This window comes from Rhagoletis zephyria, unplaced genomic scaffold (assembly GCF_001687245.7).
Source record: "Rhagoletis zephyria isolate East Lansing unplaced genomic scaffold, Rhagoletis_zephyria_1.1 Rzeph_scaffold_00033, whole genome shotgun sequence".
In the NCBI taxonomy this organism is placed as follows: Eukaryota; Metazoa; Arthropoda; class Insecta; order Diptera; family Tephritidae; genus Rhagoletis; species Rhagoletis zephyria.
The window spans coordinates 257,104-270,723 of record NW_016157117.1 but is presented as its reverse complement, the minus strand read 5'-3'; the positions used below and the strand labels follow the sequence as shown (position 1 = coordinate 270,723).

Below are 13,620 nucleotides of genomic sequence, written 5' to 3'. Positions count from 1 at the left end.
CTTCCCTGCTCCGAATGGCGATTGTATTTTTTATGAGAAGCTATTTTTCCCGGCAGAGTACACTCGGAGGTTTACAATAAAATTATCTATGCATATAAAGTCCATTAAATACACAAATAAAAAATTGGTGCTTTTTTAAAATTCAAAACTTAGCAACACTGCCTTTTGTTCGATTCTTCCTCTTTTTTTTTTGTCGAGTTCGCCTTGCTCTCTCATTCTGGTATTTGATAACGTCATGTCCGGTTGCTCTCAGCTCGATTGGCGCAATCTTGTACATACATAAGTATGCATTTTATTGGTTCAAAATTGTGAACAAAACGACAGGCTAGTTAATATAATCTTACAAGCTCAAGGTTATATGTTATCTTTTTTTTTATTTTTATCCTTACGTCTACTAATTTCGTTCTAATATCGATAACAAAATCAAAAAATATCAACAACAAAATCAATAAAAATATCGATAACAAAACCGATCAAAAATATCGATAAGAAAATCGATTATGATGTCGATAAAAATATCGGTAGTATGTAAATCAAAACCATTTCCGTGTGCGATTTCCGTTCAGTTTGCCAATTTACTCTCAACCAACCAATCGCCGGTAAAGGAGTTTCACTTCAAAAACAAATAATATAAAAAATCAACGGTATTTTGAAGCCACTTGACACATACACTTTATTATACCAAAATTCAATGGACTATAAAACTTCATATCAAAAATTCTGACTGTTGGAAATTTTGGTAAAATTTTGCTAAATTTTTGGGCAAAGTTTGTAGTGTGGATTTATATGGTGTTTGCTGTATAAGTACATATGAGACCATGAGGGCCAGAGGAGCCTATTATCTACATATAAATTATTTTTAGTAATATGAGAAAGAAGAATCTATAAAAAATAAATGCGGTCTTTTTATTATAGTAAAAGAAAACTAAAAGGGTGTGCCTCGGGCTATTGCCGTTTCGATTCCTCCTTCTTCCTCTTTATTGGCGCTGTAACTGCCTAAGCGTTTTTGGCCGAGTGCAGTAATGCATTTTAAGGTGCACCTCATCTTTTTTTGAAATGTCAGTTAGGCTACTCTGGCCCTCAAGGCCTCATATGTAGCTAGACTTTTATTTCTGACACCAATGTAGTTGTCACACTAAAAAGTAGAAGTGCCTAGGTTCGGCAAAATTGCTTTTTTCCAAATTGCCATACAAAAATACTTTAGACTCGGTGGTGTACGGCGAACTTGTTTGTTTGCTTGGAAGTTGGTGGTACGGTCTAATGTACATACATATGTATGTATGTATTTCTCAACAGAGGTGGGCGGTAAATTGCGTTAAAATTGGCAATAAATGACAAAAATTGTGTGCTGGCGTAGCTTTCCGCTGCGGAAATCAATTAGCCGCTGACGCTGCTGAGTAGAGGCGAATGATTAGGTATATTTTAATTTGGCTCACTTATTTAGTACAAATGTATTGTTGCTTAATTAAGATGTGTAATTCCGACACCCGGCAACCACTTACCCGTTATTTGGCCCGATTTCCTGTGGTCTTAGCTATGTATGTTTGTAAATGCTGTTGCCTCTGCTTCCTCGCCAAAATGCAATTTATGGTTGTAATCGTCGCGTTTTAATCAACCAACATACACAAATATATGTATGCAAACATACGCTACGTATGTTGAATATGTAAGAAGCACAAATTTTCGTTGACAGCTTAGTCAGATGTTAGTATATGTGTATGTTTATTTGCCGCACTAATTCCCAAAATATGAACAAGATGTGCAAGTTAGCCAGCCAGCCAGCCAGCCAACCAGCCAAAGCAGCCAAAGCAGCCAAATAATCAAATAGCCAGCCCAGGGAGGTGCTGCTCTGTGTTATTTTTGAAAATCTTCTGCGCTATTTTTATAAATTTCACGATTTGTATGCGTTGCAAGAAGTTTTCGCCACTTTTCTAACACCAGCAATTGCATACAAAATGCAGAATTTATTAAGTTCACTCGAGAGTTTTACACTACACTGCACTGCACTGGTGCGCCTAGTATTGGTATGAAGTGTTCCAGTTGAAGTGTTGTTTGGCCTGTTGATTGATCAGCTTAAACACATGCACGCACACACACACACACACACACACACTACTATGTATGCGCACGACATCTATTTATATGTAAGTGGGTATGTAAACCGTTAAACGTAGTGCGTGTGTGTCAACATTTTCCAAAAATAAATATTTTTCACACAATTTTCTTTTTGTAAGTATTTACGTATGTAGTTTCGACACGATTTTTTCACGTTTTTAACTTTTACAAGAACACGTTTCGAAGCTCTATTTAATAGCGCTTTTTCTATTTATTTACTGCAGGAATTTATATTTATATACATATATATTTTTTTCGATATTTAAAGCACAGTTAATCGGCACAATTGCATTCATTGGCAGCCAAAATGGCAAAACAATGTCAAACGCTTACATAACGCCCGTTCTAGCAAAGCACTGCGGCAAATGTCGTCTGCTTCCGTCTCGGCGGCTGGTCGATTTCTAGTTTTTAGAACTCGTTGCTCGCCTCGATCGCCGATCTTCCACTCACAAACTAAACCGAAAAATACGGTTCGCATTTTCAACGTTTCCCCAAAAAAAAAAAATAAAAAATTCTCAGATTATTGTGTTTTAGTATAGTTGTCGTTGTTGTCGTCAGCATGAGGATGAGCACATGAGCAGCCGGAAAATTGAAAATTCGCTCACGTCACATTGTCAACTAAGCAAGCGCTCGACCGCTGGTCCAACGACCACTCGAGCTAGTGGCAGCCGGCACATTGTGTGTTCTACATTTCCGAAGTCGTCATCGGCTTTACTATTTGTTGCTGCTATTGTGACTTATATGTAAGTGAGTGGGTAATGGACTTGCGGGTAATTTGGACACCAGCGAGAATTTTTAATTGGTATTTTTGTCAGCTTTTCAAAATATGAAAATATTTATTCTGTTTGGAAGACAGCAGAGATTATTTTAATGAAAAGAAAATAGCGAATAATTAGAAAAATCTGAAACGCGAAGGCGTCGTCGGATGTATTTTGGCTGATTTCACTATTTCAACTTCATGCGTAAGTGAACTGAATAGAGGCGAAGAGCGTTTAAGAAAATCGTTGCATCCCACGTATGTATGTACGAGAATTTCGGCAGCATGCCCGCAAGGAGCACCAACATTTTCAGTTAGTCTAATCAAAGGTAGGACAAAATCGGAGAACGTGCCACAAACTTTTACTGAAAGAGGGCCTGGCAAAAAAAACTTTCGATCTCCGCGACCACGATCGAGCCTTGGTGATATTCATATGTACAATTTTGTTCTAAACAATTTCCAAAGAAGCGCTCGGATATAAAAGTGTATTCGGCTAGTTGGAAGACCCGGTCAAAACCCACGTACATGGCTGCTATCTGCCAAAAAGCTTGAAAGCTGCGATAGTGTCAAAATATCAAATGAAGGTCAACAAAGAGTGGAATTAGGAAATTTCCATCTCCGTCATGGATCTGTATCTACTAGAGACCCAGAATAATAATTATTTCATGGTGGAGTTTTAAAAAAATCATCCAAATTTTCGTAAGAATTCTAAGTCTTTTGGAAATAATTATGTGTGAGAAAATGTTTTAGAAGTATTTTCATAATAATTATCAGCGAGATAAATATTTTAAGGCTTCAAAGACTTTTATTTTTAGACTTATATTATAAAAGTGTTGTCATAATAATTATCATTGAGATAAATATTTTTAAGTCTTTAAATGCTTTTATTTTGATGCTTATATTATAAAGGTCTTTTGATAATAATTATGAGTGTCAAAGAATTTTGTATATAGTCCCGAACTAATGCCCACCTAATCCTGAAATGCTCTTGAACATGTCCCGTCTGTTAAGAATTAAACATTTTTTTTCGCGCTCATAATTATTATGAAAAGACTTTTATAATATAAGTCTAAAAATAAAAGTCTTTGAAGACTTAAAAATATTTATCTCAATGATAATTATTACGAAAAAGCTTTTATACTATAAGTCTTAAAATAAAAGTCTTTGAAGCCTTAAAAATATTTATCTCAATGATAATTATTACGAAAAAGCTTTTATACTATAAGTCTTAAAATAAAAGTCTTTGAAGCCTTAAAAATATTTATCTCACTGATAATTATTATAAAAGCACTTTTATAATATAAGTCATTGAATAATAATTATAGACGACTCGACAAATATTTATCTTAATATAATGATTATTGATTGACTTTTAATCTTTTCTCTTAAAATAGTTATGTTTCTGGTATCTACAAAGCGCGAATGTCAATCGGTTTGAGAAAATATATCGTCATTCGTGGTGGTCTAGAAAAAAGGGAATTATTTGGCGCTTACATCTACGGGTTTGCTCGAGCATAAATAAATAAATGACCCAAGGTTTTAGGCTGCTTTCGAAGGCAAATCAAGGGGTTTTTATGGCAGTATGAGAGGAGTATCAGCGTGAATGCATTTACACAAAAAAATAAGATAATAAATTATTGGACAGGCACTGTTGCCACTGGTAACCACCATCAGCTACCATCTCTAAGTGGTTGTAAGTCACGTAAAGTCCCTAAGACGTTTACTGTTTATAAAACTCCGGTAGAGCTAGTTGAGGTTAGGTTATGGTAGTTTCCCCTTATCCAGATATTCACTTGGAACGTGAACGTGTTGGTTCTTTCTGATACTACTGCGTACGGTAACTGCTAAATTGAATGACAATCGCTGTGTGCCGAGAACAAAGTCTCGCACGCGGCAGATGTTAGTACCGGAGAGCTCCTCCGGACAAACAAAGTACGAACCCAAATGCTTGGGCCGCAACAGCCGGTCACTCCAAGAGGAAATGTTGATACCATTCCACCTCACCGTACACCATGAAGCAGCGTCTGAAGGCGTCTTGTGTGATATTTATTCTCACTGCGTATACCTCGATAGGATAATGGCCGGTCAGTCCCCCACCAGAATTGAAAGGTCCGGCTTCGTGAGCCTAAGGAGATCCCTAAACCTTCCTCGGACCTCACTCGGCCAGGATGACCTCGCAGTACCGCATGGCCTGGTTCTATTCCAGCGTTCGCCCTCCACCGACCTTTGCAGCAAGCTTGCGTCCTTCCTACCGCTACCGCTACCGCTGCCTTGATGTGAGCATGTTGAACTCCCGACAAACGATTGCGAGAGAAGCCATTCCTAAATGCAGATCGACCAGCCCCTCAAAACTTTCAAGCAAGAGTTTCTTTCAATCATGAAAGCCGTGATGTGGACCCTGGTAAAACATTTCTCTTTAAAAATGAATTTGTTAAAGACTTGTAAAATGAGTAGCTCCAGTTTAGCAAGATTTTATGAAAACGTCTTGGCAATAACATTAGACATTTAGATTTTTTGGCTTGAAAGGACCATTACATCACTCTCGTTTTCACCCTAGAACGGCACTCAATACAAAGTATTACTTTTCTATGTACATTAGGGTTGTCCTTAAAAAATCAAATGAACAATCTTTTTCAGTCTCACCCCCTCAATCGGTAATACTACGGTCACAGATATCACATATAAATTCTGGTCCCGATTGGAGACGATTAAGGCGTGTCGCAAAGGGATCAAAGATCAGATGCCTCTATAGACTCAAAAAATTATAAATATTTTTTCCCATTGAATATTCAAAATCGATGCTACTAAAGCCCAAGATATCACATATAAATTTTGGTCCCGAATGGAGTCCGTTAAGACGTCTTCATAGGGTAATCTGAGCTTTGACCCCTATGCCACGCGCTTTAACCGACTTCAATCGGGACTAAAATATATATGTGACTATAGTGGCATCGACGTAAGGATTGAGGCTCAGGAAATCTGATGTAAAAACTTGCTTCCTACGTTTAAGGACACCCTAATTGGCACATTTGTGAACCTTTCACCATAGAACTGCACAATTTAGTGGAATGTATGTAAATCTTTTCTATTTACATTGGCCAGGGTATACACTCAAGTCCAAGTCGCCATTACTGAATTGCGGAAACATTGTTGAAAATTGTAGTATTTAATTTTTTACGATAGATTAATTGCAATTTCTTTGCCTTTGTTGATTTTGCGCATTCCACACTTCAAAAAAAAAAAACGAACATTGTACGCTTCGCATTCAGTTTTTTGGCACTTGTTTGAAAGTGGGCAAACATTTCCGATTCTTTGAAATAATTGATTACTTGTGGTTGTTTTCAAATTTGATCGCCATAAGGCTGCAGCCAAAACAAAATACAATAACATACATATGTACATAGTACATATGTAGTAAATAATAGGCGCCAAATATTCTGGCCAAGACTAAGTCAACAAACCAAAAGCCATGCAAAAACAAACCGTAAAAAAATTGGGTTGAATGCAGTCAGCGGGACTTCACAAATTCCTGGTCTGTTTTTGTTTATTTTCCAAAGATTGTTAATCGATCAATTAAAGCGAAAAATACAAGCATTACTTAGGCATGCTTTTTTTAACTTTTGGGCAAATTTTGGGCAAATGAGCGTAATTAGGAAATGCTTTCACAAAAGTGAAGAAACTGCCCAAGAATACGGGAAGAACTCATTTTTTTGGCTTAAACTAAGCGTCAAATCGTAAAAAAATAATCGTTTTCAGATTTGAGCGGCGACGATAAAATAATGCTAAATTAATAATTTATTGAATATATCAATCAAAGTAGAACAGCTAAATATGCGCATATTTATTGGTTAAAATTTGCATTTTCATCATTCTCCCTCTTCTTTTGGCAGTTTTCACTAACTCGCCCGGAAATAAAAAATCACAAATTACTTTCTTTCAAAGTTGCTCTCAACAATCCGACAACCAACAAAGGGAACATAAAGTGGGTGGTTTCGGGCACTCGCATCAGTGCACGGACTTTATCACTTTATTGGTAGATCTTACCACTTTTTAGCTAGATTTTATTTTCTACCATTTTTATCATCAAAGGCTAAAAATCTACTAATATTGTCCGGAAAGTGAGAAAAGAGATTCAAATGAACGTGGTGTAAAGATATTTTGTTATCGAACACACCTAGAATAAAAATGAAAAGTTAACTCTGACCATAACCAATTAAAAAGTGTAATTGCAACTCTATGAGCTGTTATGTAACTAATCGGTTGAAAATTTCAAGCACTTCAAATCTAATTTTAATAAATAAGTTTTGTAGTGGAGAAAACTTGGTTAAGCCTCCTATTAAGCTCCCTTTTTTAGTTAAAATTGTATTGAAGAGAAAACAGCTGCCATTTTATTTCATTCGATTTGAATCGAGTTTCACTCGATCACGGATGCCGTGATTCGGGCCCAGCTTAATGTATAGGTTTTGACATTAAGGACCACCGAGGCGAAAATCCAGCTGCCCTGGTAACACTGCCTTCCATGAATTTGCCTTGATTTATGCTATACGCGTAGAAACTAGCTATTAATGCTTCTTTTAAAAAATTTACCAACTTCTACCATTTTTAGTATGTAAAATCTATCACTATAAATTTTTTCGAAGTACGGGCACTGCCTGGCATATTATTTATATAATAATAAACAGATACTTACTTTTGTGTCTGCCATATTTCTTGCGAAAGAAAAATCCAAAACAGGAACTCACACAAAAGAGAAAAGGAAATTGGTATATGAAATGTCTGCTATCAGGTCAAGGCCTCTTATAGTCAAGGAAAGATAAAAATCGCTAATATTTATTATTAAGAATAACCAAAGCAAATAGCCAGAAGAGTTGAGTAAAATGTTTGTACAAACACATACATGCATAGGTAGATACATGTGTACATATGTATGTATTTATGAGGAATTCTTCGTCCACTAAAGCCCCTCTCTCCAAAATTGGTCTGGGTAAAAAATCGGTTATATTCTTGAAAATTCGGTAAAATTATTTACTTTTAAATAATGAGTGGCGTTTTTTTGAAGTCCAATATGGCGGGCAAAGCTTCGTCGTTCGAATGATTGAATTCTCTCGAAACTTGTTATTTGGGCGTTTTTGTATTCGTTTATTACACAGGTAAATCAAGAAGACTTTTGAAAATTTGAAATTTGAAAAAAAATATTCTCGGAAAATTTATAAATTTTTTTCGTACCTTATTACTTATTTCCTATCAAATTCAAAGGGAAAACTATCGCAGGCCTCTGTTATGAATCTGACTATGAATTTTTAAAATTCAAAATGTCAGATCCAAAAACAACCTAGTAACAAATTTCAAGTGAATCAAAACTTTGTCCGCGATATTGGATACCAAAAAAGCCACTAATAATTTTTATCGAATAACCAAGTCTATGATCGATTCATTTTACTTGAACCAATTTTGGAGAGAGGCGGCTGGGGTCAACTTGTGAAATAAGGCTTAATTAACTACACAAAGAAGTAAGTAATATGATTTTTTCAAACATCGTCATTGTCGGGGCTTCGATATTAGCGATTTTAAAATTTTGAACACAAAAAATATTTTATAAAGCATGCTCACATTATCCTAATTTACGTAATGCTGGGCGAAACGCCTCCAACCAAAAAAATTCTCAAAAGTCAGCGCGAATTTTGAGGAACTTCAAACGTTAAATTTTTATACAGAAATTGAATGAGCTTTAAATAAAACTTTATAACCAAAAATTTTCTGTCAGCCTGGCAGGGTTGAAAAACTTAAGGCTTGGGCACATACAGCTTTCGTGCTGCTTTGACGTTGGTTTTGCTTTGACAGCTAAGATAAATAAATACGTTTATATGAAGCTGTTCACATAGGCAATGCTGATGCCAAAGCAACACGAAGGCTGGTTTACACTAATGAACAAACAAACTCATGCAAAGAAAAAACCAACAAGGACCGTGACGACCAAATGCTTCTATTTTAAAAATATTTGAATGCTTCAAATTGTAAAATTCAAATTCAAAAACTAAAAACATTTGCTATCAGAGCAAACACTTGAGCTATTTGCGTTGCTGTTATATGAAAAAACGTTAAAGCGACGCGAATGCCGTATGTGACAGAGCCTTCATTTCTGAAGTAGCGTTACTAGCTTGAAGTGTGGCCAGAAGCAGACAAGTTTGTGAATCAATGGAAAAGAATATTCGTCGCAGTTACCAAGAACTTCACGTTGCACAGAGGAGTATTTGTATAATAAAACCGGTCAAAATTTAGATTTACTAACTTTGATAAAATTCTCTTTAAACATATTGGCTGCATTTCTTTATTCATTCTGAACGTTTGGAATAAACTTTTTTGTTTACTTATTCTTTAGAACGTTCCTGATGATATGTTAACGTATATTTCAAACGCATTCTGTTTATTCCGGTAGTAATATGGGATTATCCGGAATGTATAAAGAAACGCAGCCATTATTTCTCAAGCTATATAACCGATCTATCAGTTGGCAGTATTTTTGACTATGTGATATCGTCACCTGAGTGGAAGATCGACCTATCTCGGCAGCCAGTTTGAAGACGCCCTATCTCAGAAAACTTTTCAAGAACGCCCTACTTCAGAATTTGGCTGAAGAACGCCCTATCCCAGAATTCGGTTGAAAAATGCCCTATCTAAGTGAAAAATACATTGAAAATGTGCTGAGATTGGGCGTTTTTGAGCCGAATTCTGAGATAGGACGTTTTTCAACCAAATTCTATGTCTAAAGTTCCACATTCGCAACATCCCTAGTACATACATACATATCAAGTTAAATAAAAGCTTGTAATAATTATTGCCGTTGCTGTAAAAAATTGCCTTTAAAAATTCGATTAATCGATTATTTCTCAATAATTGCAATTATTTTTTGGCTTGTGGTTAATCATATGACTAATTAATTGAATATTTTCTTTTTTTTTTGCTATTCCTAACGATGAGCTGTATCAGCTTTACAAAATACAGCGCGTCCGCTGGCTTCGTCGTGCCGTCCGAATGGACACCGATGCTGGTAACAGAGAAAGAGGAAGGCCTCCTCTGCGTTGGAAAGACCAGGTGGAGAAGGAGTTGTCTGCACTTGGCATTTCCAATTGGCGTCAGTTGGCACAGAAAAGAAATGACTGGCGTGCTGTTTTGGACTTGGCCAAAATCGCTTAGGCGGTTACAGCGCCAATAAAGAAGAAGAAGATGTACTGTGCGTTTGCTAGGGCATTCAATCCCAAAGCATTTTAACAACCCCGGGATTTCTGGATGCGAAAAAGTTTTATCTCGGGATTTCGGGCTTTTTAGGGATTTCAACTTGATCACATATTACAGTAGGCTCACCGTTCTCAGCAATCTGAAAATTAAACCACACAGCTTCATTGTGGATTACTTACGCTTTTCACTCGATGGCAAGGATCAAACTTAAATATCTCCTCCTCGAAGTCCCTTAATGCTTATTGGATAGGGGAAATAAGGCCTTCATCAAATATATATTTTTGTTGGAATTGACTGAATATTTTAATAGAATTTCTTGTTCCGTTTATCCATTATACCATTATCAACTTTGAGAATCTTGTTATCCATAACATGTTTTATGTTATGCTAAATTACTAAATAATTCAATAAAATTATTTTTAACGCATCCATCCATTATGTTTACATTTTTTATCTCAGCAAATTCAAACCGAAATTCGCCGTAGCTGGCAGTAACACACACTTATCTACCAACGAAGGCATGCACATTTGTTGCTTTGCTTCCGGCATTCGAAATTGACAATGTAAACAAAATGAAGAAAAATTTGACGCCAACCCAAAGGCAACATAAATTGCCGAATACCGAAAGAAAGGCATTTGCGCTCACTCTCCACATACATTCGAGAGAAAGAAGGCAGGTTTTGCGCCGAAAGCGAATATCAAAAATAAAGCAAAAAGCAATGAATATGCTCCGCTAAGCACATGCCAAAAGAAATAGAGAGAGAGAGAGAGAGAGAGAGAGAGAGAAAGAATGAACAGTGGAAAATAGGCACAGAAAAAACCGAATGTAATGAGGCGCTTGCCGGTTGGAGAGCAAAAAGCTTCGAGAAACAGCTGATTGCGATGTAAACAAACGAAAAGTTACTCATACGCCGTGTACTTACCCACTAAAATGGTTTTTGTGAAAGTGTGTGCGTGAATTTGAGAACTGCCTACTTGAAAATTAAGCTTTTTTTTATTTAAATATTTTGAGAAAAGAAGGCTTAGATGTGCTTGTACATGTGCATTAGTTTGCCATCCGGCAATTGTGCTCTTCGCTTTTAAATATCTCTCTTCCAGCTGCTTTGCTCTCGCATCTCTGGTGCTTACTTGTCAGTGTTCGCTACTTAGTCGCTCACATGAATTTATTTACGCCACGTGCGCTGTTTCTACGAATCAATTTGACTGTCATGGCGGTCAGCTGCCATGGCTTTCAGCTGTTCGATACCTGCAAAGCAGCTAGCGCTTTTAGCGCGCCTAAAAGTTGGCATTGATTTCACACCGTCGTGCAGACGCGTACAACAACACACTGATATCTGACCGCTACAAATGTAGTGTGACAGCGTGAAAGGCGCGACTTTCGACAAGCCAAGCACACACCAACGAAGGACTCACGTCCAGGGTTACCACTGACGAAAAAAAAATTCTTGCCATCCACTTGAAAAAAATCTACCAAATGTAGAAAATATCTACCATTAAAAATGTTTTGTAAATAAGTTTGTATTTAAATAAGGATATCGTATTTTAGATCATATAAATTGCATCTTCTCGATTTCCTTCAACCAAACACGAAAGTGATGAAACTAAAGGCAACAACGAAACTTCATCATTTGAAAAAACTCAAAAAACTGCTTGGTGTTTTTTTAATATTCACAATATTTTTCAAGTAGAATTTTTTTGGAATTTTTGATTTTTATTTTGTGTATAAGAATATTGTTTGTGCTTTAAGCAAACTCATAAAAAATCGAGGATTCAAGCCATATACAACACTTAGAAAAATTAAAAAAAAAATTCGCCTAGACTTCGAACTTTTTACTCTGAATTTTTAGAACAATTTAAGGTATGGAGTTTTGTAGCCCATGCTATTAGTATAACCAACAATGTGAGGCAAAAAATTACCGTAAATTTTTTTTTTAATTTTTGTTTGCCTCCGGTCTTTTGCCGTTTTTTGTTTCATATAACAATTTCCGTTGATAAAAAATGGCGTTGATTTTTGAATTTTTTGCCAACAATCATAAGTGTTTAATTGCATACCTGCCCATTTTTGCCCTTTATCTAAAGAATCGTCAAAAAATATTTAGGCCATTAAAAGCTCCTCAGGACTCAAGTAAAATGAGTTTTGAGTGGAGGACGATATGTTCGCCTTTTATATAAAAATTGTGCATTAAAGCGATCGAAAATAAACGCAGCAAAGTAGACTACACTTTTGGAAAGAAATTTATATTATAAAGATAACTACGAAAAATAAAGCGGGAACGAAAAGTTTTCATTGTTTTTCAAACAAAATACTTCAACAAAAATCGACCAAAATGAGAAAAGATTTAACCTTTTACCAACCCAAATTTTTTCTACCAATTGTGGTAACAATTTACCAAAGTGGCAACCCTGCATACATCACAAAGCTTCGTCGATAAAATACGATATGTCTGCCCTGCGAAGCGGCTGAAGTCAGCTTAGCCTTGTCAGCGGCGGCGAATGGTTGTCAGTGCTGTTGCAACAGTGAGTTGTGCGAAAGCTGCAGCAGTCATAGTGCAAAAAGCAAATGGAGAAGAGCTCGCATGCAAGACAGTACACAGCATTGTGTGAAAGGTTAAAAATTTGTGAAAATGTGATGTTAGCAAAAAATTGAAAATAAAATTGTTATTAAAAAGTGCCTTGGTTATCAGTATGCAATAAAAAATGAATGAGAAAAAATTTTTAATAATAAAGGAATGCAATGAATATACTACGGTGTACAAGAAAGCAACACAAATTTACAACAAAATTCCATGCTTCGATCGGGTGAGTTTGCTTGCTTGCATTTTTTCGCTTTCCAAAAGCCTTGCAGTGGTACGCCCCTTTGGGCTATGTGTTAATTAAAGTACACTCTCTCTGCTCTTCTATTCGCTTACTTTCCAGCAGCGTTTAATTTTTCTATTACACCCAACGCAGCAGTTGTACAACCTTGGTAGGCGTGTGACCATTGCTTGCCAAATTATAACCTTCAAAGAATTGGCAGATAGGCAAGAAAACTAAAAGGAGATTCGACTCAACAGCACTTTTAACGAATTTTCAGAGCGTGTGCCGCAGTAGAGGCTTTAACACAGGCGCTGCTGAAAAATTCGCAAAGACTTAGTAACACATACTTATGTACATACATATATGTACATACATACATACATACATATGTATATGTAGCTGCAGCGGAAAAAATCGATACAACATCAACAATAAAGAACCCTACAGTGCTGCTGCTGCTGCTGGCCCACAAAAAAAAGGAACAGTCCAGCGCCTTCGTCTTGGTCTGCAGGCTGTATCGGAGATACAGCCGCTATATTTAAACGTAGAATACGTGGTATGGTTAAGAGCATATCCAAGTCAAAAACGAAATCACACACTAAGAAAAAAAGGGTTTTTCCAAAATTTTACAAATTTACATACTTCTAAGTGAAAAGAACTCAATGAGAATATAAGCGAAAGCCCTATTTTTATTTTTATTTTATACCATTGTTTTT

The 13,620-nt window shown here is 36.2% G+C and overlaps 2 protein-coding genes across 2 annotated transcripts in view; one reads left to right on the top strand and one right to left on the bottom strand.

Moving 5' to 3' along the window:
* LUBEL (Linear Ubiquitin E3 ligase) overlaps nt 1–3,515 on the bottom strand; it is a 38,247-nt gene extending 34,732 nt beyond the window's left edge. The window contains exon 1 of the mRNA XM_017618140.1: nt 1,503–3,515. The gene's annotated coding sequence lies outside the window, so the exon portion shown is untranslated. The remainder of the gene's footprint in view (nt 1–1,502) is intronic.
* Nucleotides 1–13,620, top strand: part of LOC108364486 (uncharacterized protein KIAA0513) — a 187,505-nt gene that overhangs the window by 24,486 nt on the left and 149,399 nt on the right. The gene's annotated exons all lie outside the window — the stretch shown is intronic.